Source organism: Myxine glutinosa, chromosome 1 (genome assembly GCF_964187855.1).
Source record: "Myxine glutinosa chromosome 1, kmMyxGlut1.1, whole genome shotgun sequence".
Classification (NCBI taxonomy): domain Eukaryota; kingdom Metazoa; phylum Chordata; class Myxini; order Myxiniformes; family Myxinidae; genus Myxine; species Myxine glutinosa.
In genome coordinates this window covers 181,872,087-181,881,289 of record NC_136261.1, presented here as the reverse complement: position 1 = coordinate 181,881,289, position 9,203 = coordinate 181,872,087, and positions in this window count along the sequence as shown.

Genomic DNA, 9,203 nt, shown 5'->3' with positions numbered 1-9,203 from the left:
CCAAATATACCTCTCGGCTGATCTAACCAGGTGGGATTAATTGAGGTCATTAATGTACTTGTAGTAGTAGTAGGAAGTGGTTGTGGTGTCACCAATTTGTATTACATCCCATTCATTATTAATCATTTTGTTGGTGATTAGTTGTCACATTTACCTTGCTTTATTGTGTTATGAATTTGGGTAGAAGAATATCTCGAGCCAGATAGATCTGTATAGGTAGGTATCCGACTGTCGTGATAGCTAATCTACCTGTAATTTCTATGTTTAGTCTGGTTTGTCGGCATAAGCTGTATTGGTGTCCCCGCTACGAGGGAGCAGGGCGTGCTAAATAGTGCAGGGATTATGGATGATTCCTTTGTTCGTCGTCCCCTCTGTCATCAAACCTGTGTCCCTTATGGCAACGCACTCATTTAAACATTTAGATAGATCCCTTAGTGCACACATTAAATTCCCTTCCCTTACAATAAGACTGTGGAAGACAAGCAGGCAGTGGCCGCGTACAATTCCGCGTACGCCGTTCCTGGCGTTATTCGGACTCTCTTCGCGCTGGTTCGGCTTCGTGTGGAGATCGCTAGCCCTGCGTTGGACCTTTGGTGCTGTTGGTTCATCGTGGTGCACGGTGCTTTTTGGTGCTTTCGGTGCTGTGAGCGGACGGGAACTCGGGTGCGACTGGCAAGGGGCTTGCAGAGTGGCGCTCGGTGAGGCCTGACTGCGCGCATCGAGGCCCGTTTCCCGCCGACATCAAAGCCGCGGCAGGCTTGCGCACTTGGAGCTGATGATTCCTTGACTACTGACAGATAAGGCCGCACCCCACAGAACATTACACAACGTTTTATTTTTATTCATTAATTTCCCCTGTGCTGTATCCGAAGTGAGTGGGGACGTCCCGATTATGACATTTTATTTATCATCGCGTATTTTCCTGTCCTGCTATCCTTGTAAATAAACCCTTGTATTATTTTCAATTTCCTTCTAAACCTGGAATCCCGTTTGAGTTCGTTCCCTCTCCAGATAAGCCCTTCCGCCTCTTCTTCTTCATTCTTACCCCCGTGCTGTGATAGCAAAATCCGTATTTGGCCGTCGCCTCAATTAAAGCCGTTTGGTCATTCGCGAGCCCTGGTATTAACCGGAGGGTATTCGCACGACAATATGTTGTGTAAAGTGACGGACAAAACAAATATTTTGTCCACAACAAGAATTCTGGGTCGTGTGAAAGTGAATCACCACAGCCAGAACTTGATTTAAAGCAATGAGCTCTTTTCTAAAGCACATTCATTTTGAGCTTGTCAATTGTTTGTTCGTTGAGTAATGATGTTCCTGTCTCAGCATAATTTGTGATCCATTTGTTTCCGCATTTAAATTACGGCCGCAATGGAACTATCAAACAGATTTTATCATTTATTTTCACATTTATAATCATTTTGATTCCCACTAAAATAAAAATGCATTGAATGTGCATCATTGTAATGAAGAAAAGCATGATTCGTATTCAAAACTGAAGGCACCATCAACTAATTATGCTGCCCAGCACGCAAGGCCCAAGTCTGACCATCCTGCGGTCTTCATCTGGTACTTTTTTCAGTGGAGGACTGGAAGTCTTACCCTCACCGTGCCTCCCACTTGGAAGCATGTCTAAAATGAGCATATTATGCCTGCACAGTCAAGAATGAAGACTACTCAGTCCATTTTCAGACCTGAGCCTTACCTACTGTGCAGCTATACTAGCATGCAAGAAATAAAAATATAAAAGGATGTCGGGATGTTGACGACTTGACGTTACTTCCGCATTGAGGTTCGTGCCGCTATGTGGGATTGCTTTGGCCCGCGATGAGGTTGAGTGGATCCATTGTTGTGATACCCCAAGCCAAAAATATCCTCTGGAAGACCTGTGTCCATCTACTGCAGATGCTATTTTTTTAAGACATTGCTGTTCTCATTCTCTTCAAATTACCGTGCCGGTTCCATGTCTGCATGAGCTCAACATTGCCAGTGAGTCCTTTGACGACAACTGTAAGAAGGATGTGTTTAGGAGATTTTTGTTTGCCACAGCTCACAGCATATGCCATGTCTCGTGCTCATTCAGTATTATTATTGGGTTCTGACTGTCCAATCAGAGGCAGAAGAGAAACCATTTGATTTGAGAAGGAATCCGTATGGATGCTTCGCTCAATGATCAAGGCATGTGTGGAACCTCTCGGTGTACCTTGTTCAGTTGTCGTTAATGACAGATCAGAGACCTGATGCTGCTTTGTGCATTGAAATGAGCATTCTTCTCGGGTGTTGTTTCGCAGATGTACAGGTTCCTCTGGCGATTCGAGGAAAGAACTTGGGAGTGATGACACAACCGGTGCGAGCATGTAGCTCAAGCTCAAGGACCGTCGGCCAATTCTTCTTGTTTTTCTGCCATTGCATGACACTTGGTTGCCAACCCCGTCTGTGCAGACCAGTACAATGCAGATATGTTAAAGATATTGAGCCGAGGTCGGAGTACGTTACATCTACGCATGTTGGAAGCAACCTTCATCGATTCCACGGACCCTATATTGTGTCATCAAAAGGAATTTGTACATTCTCTCATTCTCTTTCAACATGGAAACATTAAAGGTGTTGCCCCGACCACTGTCCATGTTATGTCTACAAAAGGTGTCGGCTTTGGGGAAACCCCATCCCCCGTCCCTCCAAGGTATTGGGGCTGGTGAGTCGTCACTCTCAACTCTGCTCCAGCCAATCAGACCCAGAGATAGTGGTAACTGAGTCAACCAATGAGTGTTCAGATTACCAATTATGTCATGACATGACTGATGAACCAATCGGTGTCACTCTCACATAGATATGCTTATACAGTCACGTGAAAAAGTAAGTACACCCCGTGTAAAGATTTGACTTTTTCAACATATTTCAACATACAGCGATTTGATCTTCATTTCAACAATATTGATAGATAAAGGTGATCTAATATAACAAATATCATGAAACATTTACATTTTGTAGTCCATTGTATAATTTAAATAAACATAAATGCAAATTTCGCACGTGGAAAAAGTAAGTACACCCCTACATTTATCACTACTTCAAATACCTAAAATTAGAATTAGGTGCACCAGCTCAGGTGCAAATGATTAGAACATCGTTAGAGAGGATCTTGGAGGAACCTGTCTTATTTAAACCTCAGACATTTAGTTTGGTTTGCTCTTTGTTGTTGAAGTGTGCGGCGTCACCATGCCGAGATCAAAAGAGCTTTCTGAGGCTTTTAGAAAGAAGGTTATAGATGCCTACGAGTCTGGGAAGGGATTTTAAAAGATCACCAAACAATTTGAAATCAATCATTCGACTGTCCAGAAGATCATCTACAAGTGGAGAAGATTCCAAACAACTGCCAACTTGTTCAGGCCAGGCCGCCCCAGCAAGTTCAGCCCTAGAGCAGACCGCAAGATGCTGAAATAAGTCTCTAAGAACCCCAGAATGTCATCACGGGACCTACAGGTAGCTCTTGCCACTGTTGATGTCAAAGTGCACGAGTCTACCATTAGAAAGCAGCTGCACAAATTTGATCTCCATGGGAGGTGTGCCAGGAGGAAACCTTTGCTGTCCAGAAAGAACATCAGGGCAAGACTAAAGTTTGCCAATGAACACCGAGGCAAAGACCAGCACTTCTGGAACAATGTGCTCTGGACAGATGAGTCAAAGGTAGAGCTATTTGGCCACAGTACCAGAAGACATGTTTGGCGAAAACCAAAGACAGCATTTGACCACAACAACCTGATACCAACTGTAAAGCATGGTGGTGGAAATGTTATGGTTTGGGGCAGCTTTGTTGTATCAGGGCCTGGGCAGCTCACCATCATAGAATCCACGATGAATTCTTCATTGTACCAGAGGGTGCTTGAGGATAATGTGAGGCCATCTGTCGGAAAGCTGAAGCTCAACCGAAGGTGGACCTTGCAACATGACAATGACCCTAAACATACCAGTAAATCCACCAAGGAATGGCTGAAAAGAAAGAAATGGAGGGTTCTCGAATGGCCAAGTCAAAGCCCGGATCTAAATCCCATCGAGATGTTGTGGGGTGATTTGAAACGAGCTGTGCATGCAAAGAAACCTCTCAAACATCACACAGCTGAAACAATTCTGCATGGAGGAGTGGTCAAAAATTTCTCTCAGTCGATGTCAGAGACTGGTAGACAGTTATAAGAAACGCCTGCTTGAGGTTGTTTCTGCCAAAGGGGGCAATACCACCTATTAGAGCCAAGGGTGTACTTACTTTTTCCACAGAAGGAAATGGCATCTCTTTTAAATTTTTGTTGAATAAATTATTGCAAAGTCAATTTTTCATTGTTTTTTGTTCAATTAGACCACCTTTATCTATAGATACTGTTTAAATGAAGATCAAATATTGATATGTCCACATATGTTAAAAAGATTTTAAAAAACATTTCATGGGGTGTACTTACTTTTTCCACATGCGAAATTTGCATTTATGTTTATTTAAATTATACAATGGACTACAAAATGTAAATGTTTCATGATATTTGTTATATTATATCACCTTTATCTATCAATATTGTTGAAATGAAGATCAAATAGCTGTATATTGAAATATGTTGAAAAAGTCAAAACTTTACATGGGGTGTGCCACTGTGCGTACTTTTTCACGTGACTGTATATGCACGCTCTTTCACTTCCTTCTTTCTCTTGCTGTGATTTACCTTAAGGATTACAGCACAAAAAGTTTTGGTTATTCTCATTATTATGTTTGTTTTCCTGTATTTTTAAGTTCTGGAATACCGAACATCTGTTTATTGATCTTATTTTACTCAATTGTTCATATTTTTTATTTATTAAATGTCTTGTTTTTAAATTTATTGATGATTTTTGGACATAATTTGGGGGGTTGGAACATGTCTCATTGGCTTACATATTATAAACTGTTTGCCATTCACGAAGGTTTGCAGAAACATATCACCCACGGACGGCGAGGTTTTACTCTATGTATAGTGGTGGGCAGGAGTACCCTGGGTTGAACATTGCGCTCCAAAATGTACACTGGGTTAAACATTGCGCTCCAAAATGCCTTGGTAATCTCCTGATTTCATGATACCATGCACACGTTCAAGGCACCCAGTGCCAGAGGCAGCCCAGCAACCCCAAAACATCACTGAACATCCTCCATGTTTGACTGTAGGGAAGGTGTTCTTTGCTTTGAAGGCTTCATTTTGTTTTCTGTAAACATAGAGATGATGTGCTTTACCATAAAGCTCTAATTTGGTCTCATCTGTCCACAGGACATTCACCCAGAAGGATTTTGGCTTGTTCGGGTGTGTTTTGGAAAACTCCAGTCGGGCTTTCTCAGCAGTGGGTTCCTCCTCGGGCTCCTACCATAGAACCCTCTTTCATTGAGTTGGCGACGGATGGTGCGAGTTGAAACTGTCATATCTTGTGTCTGAAGGTCAGCTTGAATCTGTTTGGCAGTTGATCGAGGTGCTTTCTCCACCATTCGAACAATCCTTCACCGTGATCTTCGATCAAGTTTTCTCTTGCTGCCACGTCCAGGGAGGTTGGCTACAGTGCCATGGGCCTTAAACTTCCTCATAACATTGGGTACGATAGACACCGGAACATCAAGGTCTCTGGAGATGGACTTGTAGCCTTGAGATTGTCCATGCTTGGCTACAATCTTGTGTCTGACCTTTTCAGAGAAATCTCTGATTTTCTTTATTTTCCATGCTCATAGCGGTACACACAGTGACACAAAACAGCAGAATGACTCCTTTTCTCCATTTAAACTGGTTGAATGAGTGATTTTTAGCTCACCTGGAACGAAGTTCAGGGGAGCTTATGCGATGGCGCGTCGTCAGTCCGTCCTTCAGTCCGTCCGTCCGTAAACACTTGAAACTTCTTCTCCAAAACCGCTGATGGGATTGTGACCAAATTTGCCACAAATTATATTTGTTGTGTGGTGACTAAAGTTTGTTCACAGCATTAAAAAAATGGAGGTCTAGGTTGTTCCTAGAAAAGACTGTGTGTGTGTGTGTGTGTGTGTGTGTGTAGGTGGGGGGGTTGGTGTGTGTGTGTGTGTGTGTGTGTGTGTGTGTGTGTGTGTGTGTGTGTGTGTGTGTGTGTGTGTGTGTGTGTAACCGATACTGTACAATTGTGTGTGACAGAATTGTGAGGGACAGAAATTTAAAAACGAGACGTATGTGCGTGCGTTCGTTCAATATAATTTCTCTTTTCTAGGAACAATCATTATTCAAAGAAAGATGTCAGGATGGTTTCACATGATCATTTCTTGTGATCATCCATACCTTGTTTACATACTTTTTGGAGTAACATCCCTACATTATTTTACATAAAAAAATATGTTTTTACCTCCGCCACCAAAGGTGGATGGAGGTTATGTTTTCACCCCTGTCTGTTTGTCCGTTTGTTTGTTTGTGAACAAAATATCTCAAAAAGTTGTGGACGGATTTGGACGAAACTTGGTGGACAGGTTGGGTCTCTGACAAGGACAAATAAATTCGATTTTGGTGAAGATCTGAATATGGATTCGGATATGAAAATTATTTAATTTTTTCAGTGATTCTTCACCATTGGGAGATTGGGCCAAAAACTATACATTGTGGGATATCTCCAAAATTTATGGATGGATTTGGACGAAACTTGGTGGACAGCTTGTGTGTGTGTGACGAGGAAGAATCGATACGATTTTGGTGAAGATCTGAATATGGATTCGGATATGAGAATTATTTAATTTTTAAGTGATCCTTCACCATTGAGTGATATGACCAACCAGGTGGAGGTATGCTCTTTGCTGAGTGCCGTTCTAGTTATTACTTGTTTCTTTACTCGAATTCCTAACAACTGTCAAGTTGATGTGGTAATAAAGTATTGAATCTTGAATCTTTACTTTTTTTTTTTTTTTTAGAAATCTACATACATGTTCTACCACTGATTTACAAATGTGTGACATTCCTTGCTGCATTCACTCTACCTTTCACACAAGCCTCACTTTAAGGAAGTGGTGGGCAATCTGACTTTTATCAGAAGGCTGCAGGTTCAGCCCTCAAGTAACTACAACGGCGACATGAGCCCCTCTACCACAATCATATGACAAAATGGTGTGTTATAAAAAGTGTTACATCGTAAAAAATTATATAAACATAAAGAATGTAATGGAGGATTGAACACAATGCAAAATAAAAAGTATTTAAGGTGATAATGATATGACGATGTGATCTCTGGGTGACCATATTTTGTGTAAAATATTTTAAATGCTTTAAGGAAGCATTACACCTGGTGTAAAGTGTAAAACCACAGGGGGGGGGGGGGGGGGGGAGCGGGCTGCAGGTATGAGCTGTATATTGTATATCACTGTTTTAAAGGTTTTTTAAAAGACAAAATAGGAGTTGACATGACGACTCTAATGTAGCTAAGAACTTGTTTTTGAGTTGACATGACAACTCTTATGTAGCTAAGAACTTGTTTTTGAGTTGACATGACAACTTGTTTTTGAGTTGACATGACAATTTGTTTTTGAGTTGACATGACGACTTGTTTTTGAGTTGACATGACAACTTGTTTTTGAGTTGACATGACAACTTGTTTTTGAGTTGACATGACGACTTGTTTTTGAGTTGACATGACAACTTGTTTTTGAGTTGACATGACAACTTGTTTTTGAGTTGACATGACAACTTGTTTTTGAGTCGACATGACAACTTGTTTTTGAGTTGACATGACGACTTGTTTTTGAGTTGACATAACAACTTGTTTTTGAGTTGACATGACAACTTGTTTTTGAGTTGACATGACAACTTGTTTTTGAGTTGACATGACAACTTGTTTTTGAGTTGACATGACGACTTGTTTTTGAGTTGACATGACAACTTGTTTTTGAGTTGACATGACAACTTGTTTTTGAGTTGACATGACAACTTGTTTTTGAGTTGACATGACAACTTGTTTTTGAGTTGACATGACTTGTTTTTGAGTTGACATGACTTGTTTTTGAGTTGACATGACGACTTATTTTTGAGTTGACATGACAACTTGTTTTTGAGTTGACATGATGACTTGTTTTTGAGTTGACATGACAACTTGTTTTTGAGTTGACATGACAACTTGTTTTTGAGTTGACATGACAACTTGTTTTTGAGTTGACATGACGACTTGTTTTTGAGTTGACATAACAACTTGTTTTTGAGTTGACACGACAACTTGTTTTTGAGTTGACATGACAACTTGTTTTTGAGTTGACATGACAACTTGTTTTTGAGTTGACATGACGACTTGTTTTTGAGTTGACATGACAACTTGTTTTTGAGTTGACATGACAACTTGTTTTTGAGTTGACATGACAACTTGTTTTTGAGTTGACATGACAACTTGTTTTTGAGTTGACATGACGACTTGTTTTTGAGTTGACATGACGACTTGTTTTTGAGTTGACATGACGACTTGTTTTTGAGTTGACATGACGACTTGTTTTTGAGTTGACATGTCAACGTGTTTTTGAGTTGACATGACGACTTGTTTTTGAGTTGACATGACGACTTGTTTTTGAGTTGACATGACGACTTGTTTTTGAGTTGACATGACGACTTGTTTTTGAGTTGACATGACAACTTGTTTTTGAGGTGACATGACGACTTGTTTTTGAGGTGACATGACGACTTGTTTTTGAGGTGACATGACAACTTGTTTTTGAGTTGACATGACAATTTGTTTTTGAATTGACATGACGACTTGTTTTTGAGGTGACATGACAACTTGTTTTTGAGGTGACATGACGACTTGTTTTTGAGGTGACATGACGACTTGTTTTTGAGCTGTGTCGTCTGTTTGATTCCTGACCCAACTGTAGGCGGCTACCCTGGTGATTTGCCGGCAGGCTGTTTTACCAATGATTACTCCGTCCTTTGGAGGAGCATTAACCTCAGTATTCTGTTTGCTAGCTTCCGATGATGGCCATTAACCTTAGATAAGTGTACCCCTGGGTACACCCATTCGTACAGAATAATCTCGAGTTAAAGATCCTATGGCGTCTTGCACAAATGTGTGACATTATGTGCTGGCACCCTGGCCAATTCCAAAATCCTGCCCTGGTTATCGCTGCAAAAAGCAATGGCAAATATGTAATCCCCTTCTTACAGAGCACATACTTCAGTATGCTTGACTGATAAACTTGTGTGGCTGACTTTTTAAGG